This window comes from Chinchilla lanigera, unplaced genomic scaffold (genome assembly GCF_000276665.1).
Source record: "Chinchilla lanigera isolate Chin_1 unplaced genomic scaffold, ChiLan1.0 scaffold00012, whole genome shotgun sequence".
NCBI classification, from domain to species: domain Eukaryota; kingdom Metazoa; phylum Chordata; class Mammalia; order Rodentia; family Chinchillidae; genus Chinchilla; species Chinchilla lanigera.
Genome location: NW_004955413.1, coordinates 2,634,560 through 2,657,504, shown reverse-complemented (window position 1 = coordinate 2,657,504; position 22,945 = coordinate 2,634,560). Strand labels below are relative to the sequence as shown.

At 47.8% G+C, this 22,945-nt stretch overlaps 1 protein-coding gene across 2 annotated transcripts in view; it reads right to left on the bottom strand.

Annotated features, from left to right (window-relative positions):
• Positions 1–22,945, bottom strand: part of Kcna6 (potassium channel, voltage gated shaker related subfamily A, member 6) — a 61,608-nt gene that overhangs the window by 18,788 nt on the left and 19,875 nt on the right. Inside the window, exon 2 of one of the 2 annotated variants that reach the window (XM_005378741.2) lies at positions 8,717–9,056. The exons of the other annotated variant lie outside the window; for it this stretch is intronic. The gene's annotated coding sequence lies outside the window, so the exon portion shown is untranslated. Of the gene's footprint in view, positions 1–8,716; positions 9,057–22,945 lie in introns of those variants that run through there. 2 annotated transcript variants of the gene reach the window in all.

The window sequence follows — 22,945 nt, the reverse complement described above, 5'->3', positions numbered from 1 at the left end:
TATACACAGGACTCGAATGCAGGGCCGGGCGACACCCGTGGTCTCTGGTGGGAGATCTCTGGGGCCAGCAGCGAGGAAAGCTGTCTGGGAGACAGAACAGCATGAGGACTTCGTTTTGCTTTCCAGAAAAGCTTCAGTGGGTGTGCTTGGGGTGGGAGCTGATAGATTCTGTACACTCACATACACACAGATGCAGCACATGTACATACACACACTCATTCACAAACACACATACACGTGCTTGTGTACCCATATGCATATGTGCGCACACGTGCACATGGGTTCAGATATACACACACATATGTACACGTGCACAGACACAAATATACACACACATGCACATATGCAGACACAATCACACGGATACATATACACACATATATACATACACACTACACATACACACACACTTTTTCATAAAAGGAGGCATCTGCTCATGTGCTTGTATGAAAACTACCCTTGTGAGCCAGCAAAACCTCTGGCTTCAGGGACAGAAAGGCTCCATGCCAGCTAGGTGGTCCTGGGCACTGACACACAGAGCTGGGCACACAGGGGCTGGAGGAGGCTGAGAGCTACCCTGGGGTAGCGAGGGGAGGCTGCTTAGGAAGGCACAGCACACTCACCACAGCCCCAAGTCATGTTTCCCAGCTGATGCTTTGTTACCATCACCGCCATGGAGGCTGTGCACCAACATGGATGCAAAGACACACACACACACACACACACACACACCACGGACACTGGTGTCTCACATAAATTAAGATTCACAGTACACACACAGCTCACCAAAGATCCCACGTCCAGATGTTACCTGGACTCATTCATGTCTCTCCCAAACCAATGGATGGCCACTCTAACGCCAAGAAAGGAAGAAAGAGGTTCTCGGTGACTGAACTCCAGCTCCCTTTCATGTAATTTCGGAGGAGTCAGCCATTTCCCAAGCTCGGGCGCGCTGTGGGCAGCATGGGCTTGATGCCTGGTGAGAATGGACAACCGGCGGCGACAGGGCGAGGTCAGGCTCCGGCTGCTGGTTCTCCCCCACTGCGGTGCTCCGGACTTGCTCCTCTCCGGAGAGAAGGGTGCAGGCGCACCATGGGGACAGGTGGCAGTCTTTGCAAGCCCAGGACCTCTGTCCTGGCCATTTTGTATCCTTAACCTTGAGGTCCACCCACGGGGTCTGCATCTCCCTGAAGAACTCCTGGGCCTTCCCCACCCCAGGGAGCGTGATCCTCCTCGGGGTTAGCTGAGACTCAGAGCTGCCCAGTGCCCCCCGCCCCCGGCTGGCATCGCACCCACGACTCCCGGGGTGGTGCACCCTACATTCCAGCTCTCCCTGCCACCCTGCGACAGCTGCCTCTCTCCCCTCTCCTCTGCCCCGGCTCTATCTGCAAGGCGGTTGGGAACCTCTTGGCTGCTTCTCACACTCCTGCGCTGCAGTGTGATTGATGAGATGTACTCTGAGAAGGGAGGAAAACCGAACGCCCTGGGGAATAAACCGTCCTCTCCCCACAACGCCTGAGTTTCCGTGGCTTCTGGGCACCGTCAGATCGCAGTGGTGCGCTGGGCTCAGCACGCAGCCTCTCTGCAGCTTGTCTCAAAGGCCTGGCCTGGTCCGCAGTACTTTTCCTCTTCTCTACCCTCGGGTTTGCAGCGAAATAGCCCTGGCTCCCCCTAGTGGCCAGAGGCTCACAGTGCTGACGGGGATGAGTGCCGTAACTGGCCAAGAGTTTAGTTACAGCCACACTCGCCTGCTTCCTTGGAGATTTAACACACTTGCATCTATGGCATTGACTGTTGCCTAATGAGCTCAGAAAAACTCAGCTATTACAGAGGTCGCTGTGCTGAATTTAAACGACGACCCGGGGTTGTCCTCCAGGGTGGTGGTACACAGTGTGACTCCAACTCTGCAGCATGGCACACACGCTTTGCCCTTCTCACACCACCTCTCAGGAACTCCGGGCCGAGTCCAGGTTCTCTGGGTGACTCTGATCTGTGGTGAAGCATGGGAAGGATGCCGGAGGCCACACATCCCTGGGCTCTCAGAAAACCTGACCAGAAGACCCTGAAAGACACTTCCTCCTTCTTCCATTCAGCAACAACTGTAACAATCTGCACTGACGGAACGAAGAGCACCTTCTTGAGGACCTGCCTGAACAGCCCCTGCTCTTCCCAAGGTCATTTGCTTCTCAGCAAAACCCAGCTTGCGAGGGAAAACATAAAAATTAGAAGCCAGAAGGACATAGCAGTGAGCACCACGACCACCGAGATCACCCACAGTACCTGGCCCAGAAAAGAAAACGGACAGCGAGCAAAGGGCTGTGGGCAGAGCAAGCATCAGTGTTGGCCCCGCTCCCCCACTTGCCCATTTCTCTGAAAATATGTCCACTGCTTTTAGCACTGCTAATCACAGAGAGCTCAGGGCCATTTGGTTGAGTTGATTGTTCTGCAAGCCCAATCCAAGTTCCTTCCTTCCTTCCTTCCTTCCTTCCTTCCTTCCTTCCTTCCTTCCTTCCTTTCTTCATTCTGGGGACTGAACATGGGGCCATGGCTCTGAGCTCTTTTCCACAGGGTCTCATGAATCACTGAGTCACTGAGGTTGGCTTAAATTTGCAGTTCTCACACCTCAGCCTCCTAGAGTGCTGGGATTACTGGCATGCACCACCACACCTGGCTTCAGTCTAATGTTATTTCTTAAAGATGCTTATATGACGGAGGGGTACCACTTTTAATATGCTCCTAACTGAAACACAAGAAGCTATGACCAGTGAGCAACAATGTCGGAGCATAAACCGAAGGCACCACTACCTGTAGCACAAAGGATCTTGGATATCACTTGATTCAGCTCTTTACTTGACGGAGAGGAAACTGAAGCCCAGAGCCAAAGACCTGCACTGGACAGAGAGAGGTTGCAAACAAGGTCACCTTTGTATGTGCCCTCTCCTACCTCCAGGTCCGGTTACCAGGCAGGAATTCTACATAACCCAAGCTGATCCTGGCCTGCTAAGGTTCCAGAAAATCTGTGACTAACTGGTGTCTGGGCTAGAAAATCACTTCTCCAGAAGACACCTGATCCCTTGGCTGCATCATCTTCGGGTGCCTACGGACGGCTTCCTCCACAGGGAACAAACAAATGGGCCAAAGTCGCCAGGGTGTCAGATGGGTTTCCAAGGCCATGTCCTGCCCTTTTCAGGGGACTGGGGACACCATCAGGCAAGGCCCTGCTTTCACCAGCCAGAGGACCAAAGGCACTGAGGTCTCTGCTACCCCCACACCTGCAAAGGTCTCTGAAGAACTGTGTGTCCTATTGCACATGACTCTCTGGAATGCCCTACTTCCCACTGAAGAGCCACTACACCTCCCTGGCAGGGAAAGAAAGCCCTGCAGCCCAGAGGCAGGGCGGTGCGGAAGGTTGGCGCTGCAGAGATTTGCACATGGTCTTTCCTGCCAGGAGGCCCAGAACTAACCCAAGGGCATTTCTGGCACAATTAGAGTGCCAGTGACTCCCTCTAGTGGTGCACTGTCAGAAATCGAGGGTGGCTCTGATAGCGGAGAAGGTAGGAAGAGACCTGCATAGCGGGATAAGACACAGCTGGTATGTGTGTCCCGGAGATTCTTACACACATCACTCAGGTGATGCACTCAATTTCTAGAGGAGGCTGTTTGACTTTGTCCATCACACCCATCCCAGGGAAGCCACGGAGACGGTTGCTCCTGGTCTCTCACTGGAGGCCCCAGGATCTGTAGCAGGTCAGTAGCTAGGATACCAGCAAGACTCATTCCCTACCCAGGGAGCCGCTTCCAGGCACCACCATGCTGTGAGCAGGTCACTGCTACTCTCTGGGGTGTGCTGTCCCCTGTCTGTAAGGGAATGTGGTATGCAGGTTGACAACTGACCTTTTGTCTCTGAAATGCTCTAAACCACTGCTGGTCCACAGTCTTTTTGGCACCAGGGATAAGTTTTATGAAAGAGAATTTTTTCATGGAAGGGATGGCTCTGAAGGATTCAAAGGAGCTCGCCACCTAGACCCCTCACATGCTCAGTTCACAGTAGGACTCGTGCTCCTATGAGAACCGAATGCCTCTGCTGGGCTGACGCTAAGCAGAGTACACAGTGCTGACACAGTGAAGAGGAATAGCTGTGAACACAGAGGCAGCTTTGCGACCAGCCCCGCTCACCTCCTGCTGTGTGGCCTGGTTGCAGTACTTCCAGTACTGGTCCCTGGCCTGGGGGGTGGGGACCCCTGCTCTAAACCCCTCTGACTCCTTAGTTCAGTGTCTTTGCTCACCTAAGAGGAAGCCAACAGTGTGCTACTCACAACCTCCCCTGGGTGCAGAGTCTAACAGCAAGCACTTGCCGCAGTGTGACCACACTTTGCCTGAGGGTCACTTTGTCCTGATCTCCCCTACTCTGCCCCAACAACTGCGGGGGCTGCACATTCCGAAAGGCTGCTGAAAGAGAAGGACCTCGTCTCCGAAGATTCATGGTCCCCGGTTCAGTCAGGGCTATTGGCTTAGCCGCGTAGCAGAAAAAAATGCCCCTCCCCCCAGCCAGTATACTCCAGTTTGTTAGTTGCCCAGATTCCTGTTTCAGATCCAGTTGCTTCTGTCTCTTAGAAAGGGCTGGTCACTGTGATGCATACCTGGTCATGATGATGCACATTGCATAAACCAATCCCCAATTGACAAACCGTTCTGCCTCTGTACTTCCTGCTTGCTTATCCCATAAAGGCCCTAGAGCACCAGAGATCAGGGCCTGATATTCCGGGAATGATCCTGATCAGTGCCCATCAAAGTAAATAAATCTACCTACAAATCCCAGGTGTTGTTTCCATGTTTCTGCTTGCTGTTGCAGCCAGGCAGCCTTGTGAGAGTGAGGCTGAGGAATTCTACTCTTCCTTAGCAGAAAGAGAGCAGCTATGTGACCCATCCCACCGTACAATGTGAATAATAATAATAATGATGATGATGATGATGATGATGATGGTGAACCCCTCACTAGCTCACTGCCAGCCAGTCAGCACTTTGCTGGTGTTAACTCAGTCATCTTAGAAACCCCATGTCATAGGTAATCCGAAAACCTGCCAGACCTGCCTCGATACCTGGAAGAATCCAGTAGCTAATAGTGATCTTAGCCAAAGTCACCTGGTTATCATAACTTCCTGCCACAGAGTAGAAGCTTAACAAGAATTGAGCCAACACGGATTTCCCTAGGCAAGAGGCAAGGGCTGCCACTTTCCATCATGTGCCGTGGGCGGTCCACGTGAGGGAGTCACAAAACTCGGAACTGCTAAGTAAGAAGGGACACTGAGGACCTCTGCTCAAATTCCCCATTTTCCAGCCGGGCTGATGGGAATAAGAAGCAAAGAGTCCTGACATGCATCGCAGTGAGTGAGTGCAGGGCCAGCCCCAGCCTCCAGATCCCAGAATCTCAGCCAAAGCCCTTCCCCCTCCAGCACGCTGTGGCTGCCACACAGACGAACAACATGAGGTTCCCCTTCGATGGCGCAGGAAGCTCCCTGTCACAAAGCAGCCCTGTGAGCCCAGGAAACGGCACGTTTCCAATGGCAGCTGAAATGCTCAAGACTGTCCTCGTAAATCGATTCTCTACCTTGGCCTGCCTCTTCTCTACAGAGACGGTTCTGCCCCTAGAATAGTGCACTCCAAAGACAGGCAGGGAGCAGAGAGCAGGGGCAGCTGGGACACCTGTTCTCCTCCATCCATACCCCCCGCACGCTTGGGAATGAACCCCTGTCCCCTCCGCAGGCTGCCCTGGAAGTGCTCTCAGCCTCCAGTACCTCTCCTGTTCCCCACGAAGACTCTGGCTCTCCTGATGCTCTCCACGCTCCCACCTTTTCCTCACCCGACATCTGCTTCCCATGCTGGTGTGGCTTCCTCCCCATGTAACAACACTGTGCCCCCTCTCCCGGCTGGGATCGGAGCCAGCCTTGTCCCCAGCGCTCCCAGCAGTGGGCTGAGTAGAGAGGGCCTCCCAGACAACCTCCGTTCCTGCTCTGTGGCTGTGGAAATGGGAGGCGGCCCTGGCTACCCCTGCGCCAAGGTGCTCCCTCACTTGTCACCTGGCTGAGGGCAGCCTCGCTCGGCCCAGTGTGAGCTGCGGGAGGGGAGAGCGGTGTGAAGGGCAGCGAGTAAGAGCCGGGGGTGGATGTGTGGAGAAGAGTGAGAGACAGGAATGAGTCACAGAAACCCGGATGCATGCTGTCTAGACGTGGGGTCGGTAAGACAGATGGGCAGGGGGCAGCAGGGCCCCTCCAGCTTCCTCGAGAGAAAGCAGTGGAGCTGGGACTGCCCTGAGATGCGGGAAGGAGCCCAGGTCCCGGGAGGCGACATCTGCCTCTGCGCACAGCTGGGGGCATCCAGCCTCCAGCAGCTAGTTGCTGGCTCAGTTGCCTTTCTTCCACCCATCACTCAAGTCCGCACCTGGGGTCCTCACCTCCAGCCCCTCACACCCCACACCCAGCTCCTTCTGCTGTGCCCTCTTCCAAAGGACCAAAACCTGTCCCCTTCTCCCCACCTCCACTGCGACCAGCTGGGGCAAACCACTGTTGGCTGGGTGATTCAATCAGCCCCAGCGGCATCTGTTACCTTTTAAGTCCACTCATTCCCCTTCTCTGCTCAGAATCCTGCAGAAATGCTTCCCATCCCACTTGGGGCTCAAGTGAAGTCCTCTAAGACCCCAACTGACTTGGCCAGCTCTCTCTGCCCTCATCTCCTGTTGTTCTTCTGCCTGCTCCCCTCAGCCACACGGCCTCCTCCCTGTTCTAGAACTTGACACTGGTGCTCCGCCCCAGGGCCTTTGCACAAGCTATTCCCTCTGAGTGGCTCCTTTTCCCCACACATCTACATAGTTCATTCTGTGACCCCCCCCAATTCTTTACTCAAACACTACCTTCTAGGTCTGGCTTTCCTGTCTTCCCTATTAGAAACTGATCTCTCCCCAGTACACCCACACACACACACACACACACACCTGCTATATTCCCTAATTCCCTCTTCTTGATTTTCCCTATTGTATTGCCTAATTTCTCCCCGTCCCAAAAACCTAATCCTCTCTGTTGTTTTTATTCATTAGTTGAATTTCTAGCACCTGGAAAGAAAGGCTCAGGACAAAGTGGTACTCAATGAACACTTATAGAATGAATCAACAAACACATGTTACCCATAGTTTAAGAAATAGACCTTTCAGGGAAGTTATCAGGGGTATTTAGTTTATTTAGTAGGAGAGAAGTCTAGAGGACAAAATAGTGTGTGTGTGTGTGTGTGTGTGTACATGTGTGTATGAGTGTGTGTGTGTGGTAGGGATGTTTGACAACCATCTTTCCTGTAATCAACAGTCTAAGCACGTGATTATGACACATAAGCATTTCAACCGTTTGCCCTAACCAAAGCCAGCACTTCATTCATTCATCCTCTATGCACCGATTCGCCAGACATTTATAAACTACAGTTCTGCATGAGGGGCTCGGTTAAGAGTTGTGCTGGTCACACGGTTGAGAACATGGTTCCTGCAGTGTGGTAATGAAGCCCCAGCACTCAGAACATAACTGGGAGGATCTAGTAGAATGCGAGGATGTGTTTCGTCACCAACAGGAAAGGACATTTGAAAGAGTGGCTATGGATGGCAATGTCCCCCCGAGATTCTACAGAATAGCAATGGCTGTTGAGGGACTTCCCAGATGATCACCCCTCTCCTGCACTGAGGACAGGACAAGGGTGACAGCTGTCAGCTGCAAGAAAAGCAACTTGGGGCTGGGTGTGGTGGCATACACCTATAATCCTAGCAGTCAGGAGGCTGAGGCAGGAGGATCACTGCAAGTTCAAGGCCAGCCTGAGCTACACAGTGAGTTCAAGTCCAATCTGAAATTCACAGTGAGACCCTGTCTCAAAGAAGGCAGAGGGAGAAGAAGAGGCAGAAGAGGAGGAGGAGGAAGAAGAGGAGGAGGAAGAAGAGCAACATGGGCTGCTGGAAAGATCCCCCTTGGTTCCCCAGGGCCCAGCACATGGTGTCACCTAAGCCCTGGGGAATCATGTGCACGGCAGCTCTGACCTCAGCATTTGCCCAGTCCTGTCAACCAGGCAGATAAAAGGTGCTACCAAAATGTATGGTGGATATTTAATTTTTTAAAAAGTTATTACAGTAAAAGACACATTGCTTAATAGCTTAATCCCTCAAAGTCCTCCCCTCACCTTGAACAAACTCGTCCCATCATCCACCTTATTCACCAAATCTTGTACCATGCACCTTGTGGCTCGTACTCAAAGTCAAAATGACCAGGAAAGGTAAACATTTTGAATTGATTCAGGACATTGAAGCAGCCAGGACAGTGCAACTAAAAATGTTCAACAGACTTCTAGAACTGCTTCAGAAAGTGGCAAGATTGGTAGGATGATTGTGTTCAAACCATGTGTGTGGGGGGGGTGGTAGTTTTGAATGGGAATAATGGCAATGTGTCTTTTACTAAAATAAAAATTTTAAATGTAAACTTAACTGTATTTTTTGATCCCCCTCACAATTGTTAGCCGTAAGCTATCCTACTTTCCTTCTGGGAGAATGTTGCCTGTCTATGGGTAACCCGCAGAAGGTGATCAGACAACTTCTCTGGTGCCCCGGGTGTGGCAGCACCCGCCGAGGGGTCAAGTCTTCTGCCTACTTGTGTCAAAACCTCAGCTGTCACTGTCAGGAGTGTAACACAGCCTCTGAGACTCCACCATTTATTTATTTGTTACTCCATAGCCACCCACCGCCGGGAGGCCCCACCACACAGCCATGTGCTTAGAAACCCCGTCCTCCACACCACACCACCAGCTGCTGCTCTCCTCCTACAGCCTCTGGCCAGCATCCCGCCCCATCTTTAATTCCAGGGGCTCCAGGCTCTGCTCTTTCTATCCCGACTGCTGCTTGAGGGAGACATCAAGCCTGCTCACTCAAGCAGGCCTCATCTCCCCGGGACAGTGAAAGCTCCAGTCTTCTCCATCCTGCTCCTGTCGGACACACCTGCACAGGTCCCTCGGCTTGGGCCACGGTGACACCTCTGTCCCTGTCAGGGGATGAGAACAAGAGGAAGTTCAGTCAGCGACACAAGGGTGAAACATTTTGAGACGCCACCAAAGGACCTGGGAACTCGGGTTCCTTTCCCCAGCTCTTCTGGCATTTGTGCACTGCTCTCTTCCCAGTCCTCATACCTGGGCTCCCTGATTTCCTCAAACAGACCTTGCTACCACCCACTCGGACCCCAGCAAGCACACTGGCACCCGCTAAGCTCATGCAGTCTGAAGCTACGTCTGCTTAAGCTGTCTTACACAGTGACATCCTTAATTCTCCACCTTTAATTGTCCCCTGCCACCCAAGAATCAAGTCTAAGCAAACTGCCTGCCTTCTAAGCCCTGTGCCATGCAGCTTCCAGCCAGTGTCCATCCATGTTCTCCAGCCCCTGCCAAGGTCCACCTAAGCCATGGGACCCTTCCCTCAACCTCACATACTTCACAACGATGCCAGGGATGTTCCTCCCTCCACCAAAGCATCCGGTTTCTTGTTCACCACACCTGCCATAATGCTGTCTTTCTCCCTTGCACATTTCTCCACATATCCTGGAGGCTCAGCAGAGCCTTCCTGAGGCCTTTCTGAGCCTTCTGGAGTTTCTCTATTTAGTCTCTCTCCCTCTCTCTCTCTCTCTCTCCCTCTCTCCTCTCTTCCTCCTTCTCTCTCCCCCTCCCCTCCCCTCTGACTTCCTGCTGGTTTTATGGCTTTATGGCCTGGGTGTGGTTGCTTTCTACTGGAAAGTAGATTAGATTTACAGCTTGATATCCTGGGTTCTACTCTGCCTCTACCATGCTCTGGGCAGAAGAAGTTCAACTCCTTGCTGATCATCCTCAATGCATTTGACAGGAGGCATGCGTCCCCTGACCTCCAGAAAGTATTTGAAGAGCAAGCTAGCTTTTGTCTAAACACACACAAATCAACAGTCCTGCAACATCTGCATGTGTGAGACAGGGATGATGATGATAAGATGTACTGCAAGCTTGCACCCCAAGAGGCAGGTGCTCTTGAAGCTGTTTTGGAACCATGAAGATTGTAAAATATTCCTGCAATAGTATCAGGCCCAGGTAGTAGATTCATGCATGATAAAAAGACTTAATTTCAATCATTTGGGAATGAACCCAAAGGTCCAAAACCTGCAGTGACCTGTAATCAGACTAACGCACGAATTTAACGCAAAAGCACACAAGGAGCCTAAGTGCCAGGGCAGCAGTCTGCCTTGCTGATCATCTGGTATGGCAGGCACAAGGATACCACCCAGGTGCTGCCCCCTGACTTCCTCAGGGGCAATAACTTCTGCAAAGAGTTTTTAAAACAACAGCCCAAAACCACCGTCTCTTTGTGAAATTCCAGTGGTCATAAAATAAAAGATAACACTTCAGAAAGTGGTAGAAAATAGACCTGGTTGGGAAGGACTGTTTCAAAGAGAAATAGACAGAAAACTCATTACCCTTCCACACACGATTGAGAAGAAGCCTACATGAGCAGTTCTGAATTCACAAATGAGGAGCTGTGCCAGGTATGAGGACCTAGCTTCCAAATGCCAAGGGTCTGTGTGCAACTCCGTTCTCAAGATGCAAACATAAGCAGTGCTTGGCTCCCAGGCTGCTCAATGGCTCCAGCTCTGACACATTTTCAAAAAACATGTCCATGTGTTAGGAAATTCACGATAATTTTCACATCACCCCAAAGCACGTATCACTGGGTAAGTCCATGTAACTTAGAGATAAAAATTTTAAGACAAAATTTGGAGGCTCCTTTCTGAAACCCTATTAAAGTAATAATAAAAAATGTTGAAAGAAAGAAGTACAAGTAAAGTTACAAGGACAACAGAGAGATTGAAACAGTGAAAAGCCAATTTGTAGATAATGGAAAGTCACTGGAGCAGGGCTTGACATGGGAGAGGGAAAGGTTTAAGACCAGAGTGTGGCAGATGCCACTGAGGTGCATCTTGATTTGCCCCAGGGAAGCTACAGAGGCTCTGGAGCTCGGGTATTGGGTACAATAGAAGCAGGGTTGGGAGCAGGACTAAAAGTGGCTGGTTGCAGTTAAACACCCCCTTCTAAATCTCCTGCACAATTGCGCAAAGTCAAGCAGCTACCCGCCCACCACACTGCCAAACTGGGAAGTTTATCCTGAAGAAATTACACTCAGGAAGAGCTGGCACCAGGTTAGGCAGGAGTGACCCACTGCACTGAAAACAGAAACTGAAAAGGTGATGTGAAAGCCTACATGTCAGCAATGAGACAGTCACCACCTCCCCACTCTCCTCCCAGGATTCTATTAGGCAGGCAGTTGGAAATTCTTTCTTGGAGAAGCCAAAGGATTCCAAGGAAAAATACAATACTGATACTTGAAGATCCTAGCTTCATCACCTAGCAGGAGCTCATCAATCAAGAAGGTCCACAGGCACAGAGCTTCCAACTGGCTCACGAGGACCTCACTCTTGAACAGCTATCTTCATAAAACAAACATCTCAGGAAAGCCTCTATCAGGTCAAAACAGAAAACAGTGACTCATAGGAAATGGAAAGTTCCAGAAACAGAAGACTTTTAAGTATATCAAAAATTCTCTAATAAATGAGAGAATATCAATGAAACAAGAACAGGCTGCTATAAAAAAGGAACTATCCCAGAAGAGGAAAGAAATTCTTGGAAATTATAAATGAAAGCCAAAGCAAAAATGTCAGTAGAGAATGGCGTAAAGGAAATCTTCCAGAAAACATGGAAAAATTGGAATGGAAAAGAGCAGAGAAAAATTAGGATGCTTGAGAACCACCTTAAACGATCCAAAGTCTGATTAATATGGTTCTAAAAAAAGGAAATAGACAAAAAAGAATGGAACCAAACTTTCAAAAAAATAAAGAGAATTTTCAAGAATTGAAAAGTACGTATTTCCACACCGTGAGTACTCACTAGATACAAAAATAAATAAAACTAGACCTACATCATGGTATCGCAGTGTGAAATTTAGGCTAGATGGCAGTGGTTTTTACAAAAAGCATCACTAGCAGCTTGAAGATAGTTAAGGGATTTTCAGCCTAAATGCTACACTCATCCATGCAGGTAGTTTCCTAGCACAGTAGTGAGGGAAAGCTTAGGTAATAAGAGAGTGTCTTCAGACAGGAGTCCTGCCACAAGTCTAGACCACACTGATGCAGGTGGACACGGGGTCCCAGGAGGAGAGGATAGAGGTGAAAGCTGGCCTGGTATGTCTGCACATAGCAGGGAGGCATTTACACTGCTGGTGGAACTTGACCCAAGTCTCCTCTCCCTCTGAGGCTCAAACAGAGACAAGCATCTTGAAAGCAACACAAAGGGAGATTTTTAGTATCTCCAGAAAACTAAAAAGCTGTACAGGAAATGAAAGATAATTATAGCCACAGCACACTCGGTGGCTCACTGAGGAACAGTATTTTTATAATAATTTAACAATATTTTCATAATAAACAGAAACTGAATACTGATGTCACATTTATATAGCGGGTTAAGTAGGCCTATATGCTGGGGTGTTTGTCTATACTGTGGAAAGTAGTGATGACTGGCATAAAAGAGCTAAATTCTTATCCTCCCCAGTGCAAATCAACTTTTTTAAGCCTTGAAAAGTTTTTAAAAATGTAAGTATATTATTGAAAACTACAGTAGCCAGTCCAGATGAAAACACTAAAGAGTTACTTCTGGGGAAATTAAGATGGAAGACAAAAGCAGGGGATGATTGGTGGTTATAAGCCTTATTGAAATATCTTATCTTTTTAAGCTTAAACTAATATAGTAATTTAGAGGAAAAGAAATAATATGTGAAAATTTCCCCAAACTGAAAGCCCCAAGTCTCCGAGTTGAAAACTCCAACTTCTAAATTTGTCAAATCGAGCAAAAACATACAAGAACAACAACAAATGGAAATCTAGTTAAATTTGAATTTCTGATTAACAGGAAGTAATCTTTCAGGGTAAGTATGTCCCAAACATCGCCAACATTACTCGTGGTTTATCTGAAGTCCAAATTTAAAGAGTGTCCTCCATTAGCCTGGCAATCCTATGCCTGGCACATCCACATCCAGGCACAGAGCTGTGAACGCAAACAGCAAAGGAGGAGAACACTGTCCTTCCAGAAGGGGAAAGGGTTACATACAAAGAGTCAGAAAAGCACTGGTTTCTCACAGCAAGACTGGGAGTTAGGAAAGAAAGAAGCAATGCTCTAAAATTCTAATGAACACTGATCACCAGCGTGGAATTCTATAGCCATTCAGTTATAAGTGAGGTTTGAGCTCAAAACTGTACTTCCTGTTTTCTCTTTCTTGGAGGCCCAGGAAAGGATCTACTGCCCCTCATAAAAAGAAATGTCAAGAGAGAAGGAAATATACAGTCCAATAGAACATATAGCCCACATGGAAGACTGAATTCCTGGGACACGGTTGTGCTCTGGCAAAGTGGGCAAGATGGCAGGAGAGGACAGACAGGCAGCTCTGAGGGAGATGGGAAAAGCAGGCCCTGGGGAGGCCAGGACGGCATTCGGTCTCATGGAAAACAGTGTCTAGAAGGATTTCCCAGTTCTGCTGAAGAGTTCAGAAAAATTACAAATAACAACACAGAGAATTAATCAGGTGAAGAAAATGAGGCAATTATTAACAAAACATTTATGAGCGATTAAAGGAACATTATCATAATATACTGCTTGGTGATGCAGAAACGTACACTTGATAATGATATAAACACTCAAAGCTGATTTCAAGGAACTGTACACAGAGACGAGAGCGATGTTTTATCACTCACAGTCCTTTGAGGAATCCACAGGGCCTGCACTGCCCAGTCCCCTGCCTTACCCCTCCAACCCGGCCCCTGAGGGCCCCCGATCATCCTGTGCCCACCTTGAAGGGCCCTGCCTTGGGGCGCTGACCTCGCTGTTCCCTTGGCTTGGAGTGTTCCTCCCCTATATGTGCCTCGGTCACTCCAGCCCTGCTCTGGGGCTTTGCTCAGATGCCATCCTGTCAGGAAGCCCCCAGCTCTTCCACCTCTTTATTTCACATCGCCTCTCTTCCCCGCTCTGCTGCCTCACCCTCACTGCTGCTCACTTAGTACTCCTCACCATCTGGTTACCGCGCGGCCTCTAAGAGGCGACTGAACACTTTATTTAAATAATTGCATCTGTCCCCACTGAGAGGAGGGCCCAGGAGCTCAGGGAATTCTGCTCACAGTGTATCAGGTATCCCCAACTCATTGAGAGGTCTCCCTGTGTACAACGGAATGCCACACAGTAGGTGCTTCACAAGTATTTGTCAAATAAAAAACAAATCAAGATGCAGCAACCAATACATTAGCAGGTAACTACCAGCAAACAAACTGTTAAAATAATTGAAAGTGAGGGCCAGGTATAAAACTCAGTGGCACAGCACCTGCCTGGCAAGCGCGAGGTCCAGAGTTCGATTCCCTGTACAAAAAAAAAAAAAAAAAACATTGAAAATGCGCCCTCCTGAGGACTTGGGTGAAGAAGAGGGTCTGTGGGTTTTCCTCAGAAACCTCACCCTGTTGTTCGGCTTTTCAAGCCATGGGCATGTGGCACTGTAATAAAAATTAAAGCAATTTGTAAGACATGCTCATTGTTTTTACTTCCCACTATACTCACACCCCAATCACCTCGCATTCCTATGCCAGAAGGCACACCAGGAATTATCTCTGGACTGTGATAGTAATGGTGACTTTTACTTTGATCTACACATCCTTATGCATGTATTACCTCAAAAATTAGGAAAAAAATAAAGCCCTTACAAATTTTAAAAATCTTTTAGAAAGGGAATTATATAAAAATATACTTTGGTAATTGTATAATCTAATAATCTGTTCTGTTTTGTTTTGTTTTGGGTACCAGGGGTCGAACTCAGGACCTTGTGCTTGCCAGGCAGGCACTTGTGCCACTGAGCTATATCCCCAGCCCAATATAATCTAATAATCTGAATTGAGGAGTTCATGTGTGGATCGAGGAATTCCTCACCTAAAGTCTTAGACAGGTTCCTCATTCTATTTTGGCATTGAGTCATCTAAACTATGATATCTTTTTTCATAGTAAAAAAGCCACAGAAGCACGCAGATGTAGTAGATACCTACTGTGTTTGTGTTCGAGGGAAGGGCATTACTTTTTTGGCTACCCAATATCTGTTTTGGCCCTTCTTTTCACAAATTTCACTCCTGAGAAATAATTCCTACATCTCACACTCAGTCCAAGTTCTTTGGGTAAAACTGACTCCAACCATGGCTGCAGGGTGTGTGTGGCCCAGATATGTCCCATCAGGGCCAGACAGACAGGTTCTGTCAGAGCATACCATTCTCTCAGCCTAATAATGTGCCCAGTATCAACACACATTGGAATTCTGACCAACCAATGGTTGTGGGTTTTATCAAGCAGGATGGACACATGGATGAACAGAGCAGACAGAGTCCATAAAATAACCCCATGAGCATGGACAACGAATTTGCAACCAAACTACACAAGCAATTCAGTGGAGGAAGGGTAAATTTCACAGCAAATGACACTGGAGCAACTGAACATCCGCTAGACAAAAAGTAAACTTTGGGCTCAGCCCCATATCTTACATAAAAATAAATTTAAGCCAAATGTAGCGGTACACATTTGTAATCCGAGGCAGAACGATCACAAATCTGAGCTCAGACTGGATGATCTAGGGACCTAGAGGGTCTATGTCTTAAAATTTTAAATTTTTAATAAGGGCTGGGGATGTAGCTCAGTAAGAGGGCCCTAGGTTCAGTCCTCAGTTCTCTTTTCAAAAAAGGAACACAGATTTCAATACAAAATTTAAAACCACAAAATTTTAAAGGAAATAGAGGAAAAAGCTAAAGGAACTATGGCTTGTGAAGCGTTCTTAGTCATTACACCAAGCACAATACATTAAAAACGGATTGATAAATCAGACTTCACTAAAATAAAAATTTATCTGTGATTCATCTTCTCAAGAGAATGAAAATAAAAGCCACTGACTATAAAGAAATATTTGTAATCCACACATTTGATAAAATATTCATATCTACAGTATCTGAAGAACTCAAACAACTCAATAGTTTAAAAAAGCAAACAAGTTAATTGGGAAATGGGCAAAAGGCATGAAAGAACATTTCACCGCAGAGGAAACACAGCAAATAAATGCAGGGAAAGCTGCACAGCTTCACTAGATACCAAGAAAATGCACACTGACGAGCATGGTGAGCTATCTCAACTAATATGTGTGGGCGTGTGTGTGTGTGTGTGTGTGTGTGTGTATTTACCATATATTTACATATTTTACTACATATATTTACTTATATATATTTACTATGTATATTTGCTGTACATATATTTGCTATACATAAAACACACAGGAATAACCAAAACCTGATGTGTTCTGTGCTCTGTTCACAGAAAGCAGCAGGTCAGTAGCAAACAAACGCAACAAGTGTCTTGCTTTCTGGAGATGACTGAGGACCCTGCCCATCAGAGCATTCTTCTGGGGCTCAGAGGTCACTGGGGCCCATTTCTGTGCCCCACACCCACCCTCCTTATGTGGCAGAGGGCAGGCAAAGCTCCCCATAGTTTCTGAACAGCCCTCCTTGTTACAAGTCCTCTCCCTGCAGGTGTCTTCAAGGCAGCAAAGCTGATGAATGGTTCCTCACCTCCCTCCAGGCCCCAGATGAGGGCTTTCTAGGCTCCTGGAAATGATCAGGGACATTAGATGGTGCAAGGAGATGGAATTTATAAAACTCAAAGTCCCTGAGGTCACTTAGATGGTGACAACACCCTGTTCCAGTACAGTTGATTTTTGGAGAGGCATCTACAGCCCTAACACACTGAGCAGTGGCTCCCCCTCCCTCCACCCAGGAGGCCCGAGGATGTTCAGCAGGACTGCAGCAGGGAGGGGACACGCTTAGTCAATGAAAGGGTGCGCCAATCCCCATAGGGGATTTAAGAACTGTTTCAAAACTGGCCAGAAATCAGGCTGCTTTTTCTTTTCATGTGAATCAACAACTATAAACCCTGTCTTGATAAAAATGTTCCCCTATCCAGGGACCACCCCTACCACCTCTCTGTCACCAGTCAGGATAGGTCCTGTTCCCTAGGACAGCCAGTCTCCCCTCCATCCCTGCTGCAGCCTACGGAATCATTCCAACATGTGTTTCCAGCACACCCTGCCTCTGAATTAAAACTCCCCTTCACTCCCACAGCCACCAGAACGAACACCACTTCTAGTAGCTTTGCAACTCCTGACCACTGGCGTCCATCTCTTCCTTCAGCCCTTGCACCTTTCCTTCCACTCTGCATCCTAAGCTCCTGTTCTTTGAATACATCATCTGTTATGGTTTCTGTCTGGGTGTCCCCCCAAGCCTCATGTAGTCATGGGACAGGCTTCTAGAGTTTATGATTGATCATGGTCCAATGCTGGGATTATGGGTGTGAGTGCTACACCTACCCTGGGGCAGGTAGTTGGCATACAGTGTAAGGAAAAGAAAGAGCCTTGCTCTCTGCTGATCCTCCTTTCGCTTATGTTGCTTTTGTTGTCTTCCACCACCATGAATGGTGACCCTGTGCCATGTGCAACTCTGCCATGGAGCCAGGTGGGTATGGACTGAAACCTCCACAAACTGTGAGCTAAATAAACCTTTCCTTCCTTAACTCTGGGTGTCAGGTATTTTGTCTCAGCAACAAGAGAAAGTAACCAAGACAGAATTTGGTACTAGAGAAGTGGGGTCATTGCTGTGACTATACTTAACCATGCTGTTCAAGAGCCTTTGGAAATGACTTGTGGGAAGTGTTTGAAAGCTTCAGAGATTTCACCTGAAAGAGAAGTGCTAGAACACCTTCAGCTGTTCTGTATGGAAGACTGTGGACAGAGCTCAGAAGCCCAGAAGGCTGGTAGAAATCCTGCTGGAAAAGACTGGGAATGGGAGGTTTCCACTGGGAAGAAAGACTGCATTGGTTGTTGGAGTCAAAATGATGTGTGTTTTGGCTTGGCAGAAAATTCATCTGCATTTTGCTCCTGTCCAGAGACTTTGCCTGAGACTGAGATTAAGGGTGGTAGACTAACTAATCTGGCAGAAGAAATTTCAAGGCAGTCAAAAGTTGAGGCCATGGCAAGGCTACTGTTGGGGGCTTTTAGCCAGATTTATGTTGAGAATCAAGAGCAAATCAGCAGGATGATTTAAAATGTTGTGAGTTTGGCCAGAAAGGAAGCTCCAATAAAGCTATGGATTGCAAAGATAGAGCTGAGATCTTGATTGCTGAGAAGGAACAGGACAATAGAAAAGATGGCCTGAGGGCATCACAAGAAGCAGTGAGTCTCCACCCTTTGCAGCCTCAAAACTGCAAAGATGAAAGACTTTGCTTTGAGGAGAAAGCCACAGACCACCATGTTCCAGAACGGCAGCGGCATAGAGAATTTGTTCCTTGGAACTGGATTTAGAGTGCCCAGCAATCCAGGCACTTGACCCCTATGGCCAAGAGAGAGGAAAACTTGGCTACTAATCCAGAAGACAGCAGACCTTGGCATCATCCACATGGGACTGGTTTTAGGCACATGCAGAATGCAAAAGTTCTGAGGTTAAGAAGGCTTCCACCTAGATTTCAGGAGCCCTGGGAGGCCAAGAAGTGTGCTCCTGAGAGGGCAGTGTGTGAAGCTGAGTGTGAAGTGAAAGGTGCAGTAGAGACCACAGAAGTTTGGAAAAACCAGGAACATGGATCTTCTAAGGAAAGAAGATCCATGAAGGATCCAAGAAGATCCGCAAGAAGGGAGCAAAGCTGGCCTAAGAGAAAAGCTGTGGGAGCTACAACCACCAGAAAGAGTCACACAAGCCCTTTGGTGATCACAATGTGCCACAGATTGCTTCAGATTGTTTGACGTGGAACTACAGGACTTAATGTTTGCCATTCTGGATGTTGGACTTGCTTTGGTCCCAATGCTTTGTATCCTTCTGTTTGTACCTTTTGGAATGGTAATGTTTATCTTGTGCCACTGAATGTTGGAAGTATTTAACTTTTCATTTGTACGGGGGCCAGGGGTGGAATGTTATAGTTTGTGTCTAGATGTCTCCCAAAGCCTGATGCTGTCATGGGAGGGTTTCTAGAGTTTTTTGTTTTTTTTTTTTTTTTTTTTGATCCATGGTCCAATGCTGGGGTTATAGGTGTGAGTGCTACACCTGCCCTAGGGTGGGTAGTTTGCGTACAATATAAGGGAGGGAAAGAGCCTTGCTCTCTGCCACGCCTCCCTTTTCACTCTTGCTACTTTTTCTGTTTTCCATTGCCATGAACAGTTACCCCATGCCATGTGCCACTCTGTCTTGGAGCCAGCCAAGTATGGACTGAAACTTCCACAAACTATGAGCTAAATAAACCTTTCCTTCCTTAATTTTGGGAACTGAGTATTTTATCTCAGCAACGAGAGAAAAGTAACCAAGACACTGTCCCACTCTCCAGCTCCAGGCCTTTGCTCAAACCACTCCTGTCGTTAATAACTTTGTCTCCAACCTTGAAATTTTGCAGTCATCTTACAAGGCCCCTCTGGCATGTCAACTTCTCTAGGAAACTTCCTGATGCCCTCCAGCCCCAGGAAGAATTCACTGCTCTTCCTCCCTCACTCAGGTACCTGCCCCCAGGTACCTGCGGCTGCCTGCTATAACTCACCACAGATTCCTCCTGCTTCTGTGTCCTGGTTTCCCCCATGTGGACTCCTAGGAAAGGTAAACTCACCATCTCAAAAATGGAGCCCAGAACATTTATTGGACTTATCTTACTATATAACTAAGTCACTATGTTTTGAACCATCCTCATAACCAGCTCACATTTCAGATCCCAGTCCCATCAAGCAACTCTCCTGCTGTTCATCAGTTCTTACTCCAGGTCAGTGTACACTGAACCATTGAGGGGTCTCACTCTTCTGTTCCTCCCAGAAAGCACCTCTAAAAGAGCTGGTTACAGATCTTTCTCCAAAGACAGAGGTTTCTGTTTACCTTTCATTCTCTTGATCCCAGCCCAAAAGGCTTCATCTAAATGTTATTACAAACAACAAAAGAGTAGAAGACAGCACGGAAGGTGTTTCCACTGCACCCTGCTGATTCCCACTCCAGCTGCAGTCTCCTGTCCTGCTTTTGTTTTTCTTTTAGTCTTATTTTTGTGTTTGTGTTTTGTTCTCTGAATCCCTATTGTGTTCAGGTTTGTATGAGTCAATGTTTCCAAGAATTTGGGTCCCTCTCAGCCCTGGGAGGTGACTCTAGTTGACTCTAAATTGATCATGGTGGTTGGGCACACTGGCATGTGCTTGCAGTCTCAACAACTTATGAGACTGAGGCAGGAGGATAACTTGAACCCCCAATTCAAGGTCACCCTTGGTAACATGATGAGTCTCTGATGATGATAATAATAATAATAAATTGTAGTAATCTTACCCTCTCTGCCAATCCTGGTTAGGGTACATCCTACTCATGGTTAAGGGAAGGCTGGTGGAGATGGCTGGGGAAGTTTCCCTCCTCACAAACACTCAGTGCTTCCTGCCTCCAGCTACTGCTGGGCCACAGCATCTGTGAGCACACAGGAAAAGCCAAGCAAGTCCCAAGAACACAGCCTCCCCCCACCTCCTGGACTCGATCATTACAAAAATGGTGCCAGCTCCCTAGCCTGACTATGGCACTATGACCTAGAAGGCCTTCCCCACAGAATACAGGCTCTACTCCCCCAGGACTGAGCCTGGGCTGACTGGAGATTTGTTTTAGCCACTAGTATGCAGTCAAAGTGACAGCACCAATTTCAAAGGCCTTGGCACTGGGACCCCTGCATGCAACCTAAGAAAAACCCCTGGCTAACTGGCCAGAGATGAGTAAATGCCCAATGAAGATTCCGGAGCTCCCCAGCCAACGGCCAGCCCACACCAGGAGCAGTGTCACCTGGGTAACCCAGAGCTGACCACAGATGCACACAGAAGCACTTGCCAAAGCAGGAGAGCTGCTTTGCTGAGCCTAGCCTGCACTGCTGACCTGCTGAACCAGGACCTAAATAATGATGATATTTTGAAGTGGTTGGTAACTCAGCAATAGCTGAGTGATGAACAGCCAGTCGTGGAGCTGTCCTCCATAGTGGCAGGAGGATACATTACAACACAGCATTTTACAAATATTTATTTTACAAATATTTTTTCATTCGTTCATCTTTCAGTGCCACTATGGGGTGCAGTCAACAGCTCCCTAGTGCTTCTGGGGAATAAGAGGAGAAGAGAGGACCCCCAAAATACTTCCAAACATGAGGGCATTAATTCTAAAAACACAGCTGCTTCAGAATAGGGCATTGGAAGGATCGAACTATTGTTGACTTGAGTAGGAAAACTTGTTTTCATTTATTGAGCAATGATTATGTGCTCAACACCCCTAATTCTCATTAGAACAATCCACAAGTTTCTGTAAGATGAGGGTAAAGATTCTTTTTAAATATTTTTCAGTTGTGGGATATGTAACCAAAGGCCTCGCCACACTAGGCAAGTGCTCTGCCACTGACCCACACGCCTTAGTTCTATGATCCCCATTTTACAGTTGAGCAACACACCTAAGAGTGTGAGAAATGGCCCCAAGGTCCCAAAAACAGTGAAAGGGAGAGCCAGGGTTCAAGCCCAGCTCAGTCAGATGCTAGGACATATACTCCATATGATACCTAACTACTGTCATTTCTTCAAAGTTGGAGACTGCTGATAGAGGGGCCACCTCTTAGCCAAGAGTGTACATGAATTAACACCTTGTACCCTGTCTTTGTTACTTTTCTTGTTCTGAGACAAAATACCTAACACTCAGAGTTAAAGGAGAAAAGGTTTATTTAGCTCACAGTTTGTAGAGGATTCAGTCCATAGCCTGCTGGCTCCACGGCAGGGTGAGTGGCAAACAAGCACTGCAGAGGAGAAACTGTTCATGGTGGGTAGAAGACAGCAACGCAACAAGGGGCGACCACAGCTCTTTCTGTCCATTTTATCTTATCTAAACTACTTAAGGCAGGGAGCACTCACACCCTTAATCCTAGTGTCTTTAAACCTTTGCATTATGAATCAATTCCAGTGTCACACACTCTAGATCCAATCACCTCTGTAAAATACCCAGCTATGACTGCATGAGGCTTTCGGGAGATATCTAGACACACACCAGAACAGACTCCCACAGTCAACTCTGTTATAAAGTAGGCATTAGTGGCCATATGGCCTTGAGGTAATTTGTAATCTCTCAGGCCTGCAATTCTATTTTTCACTTATAAAATGGAAAGTAAAGCCAGAGGATGGATCAGACCCTTTCCAGCTCCCACAGCTGAGAGGTTTTCTACCTATCACTTCCATGCAGAAACCAGCCCAAACTAAATTACAACATTTGTCCCAACTAATGTTTCTAGGAAAGAGGCTTGGATTAGCTCACATCCAGCCTTACTCCAGCTCACTGTGGGGGTGAGTCAGGCAGCACCAACCTAGCTGTCGAGGCTGAGCCTTGGGGGTGAAGGCACAGCTAAGGGGGTTACTGCAAAGGCCTCTGAGATCCTCTAATAGACATCTAACAATGTCCAACCAGAAAGGGGAAGATGTACCAAGCCAACTGTTCTAGGCCACATACACATCCAGAGATCTTGTCACCTCTTCCTTTGCTTGGGAGAGGTGAGCTGGCCCGTCCCCTCTTCCTCTCCCTTCCCTTCAAATATCATTCAGCAGAAGTTGCCATGGCACAGGATTTATATAAGAGCAGAGGGGCAAAGTGGAAGGCTGCTCTTGCTAGCAGAGAAGGAGCCTTTCGTGAAAGTCAATGCTGAGGAAGCGAAGTCCCTGAAGACACAACAGAGCCTCTCTGCCAGCCCGCAGTGCGAGCCCTGGAAGCGGAGCAGAATGACATTGCTGCAGGAA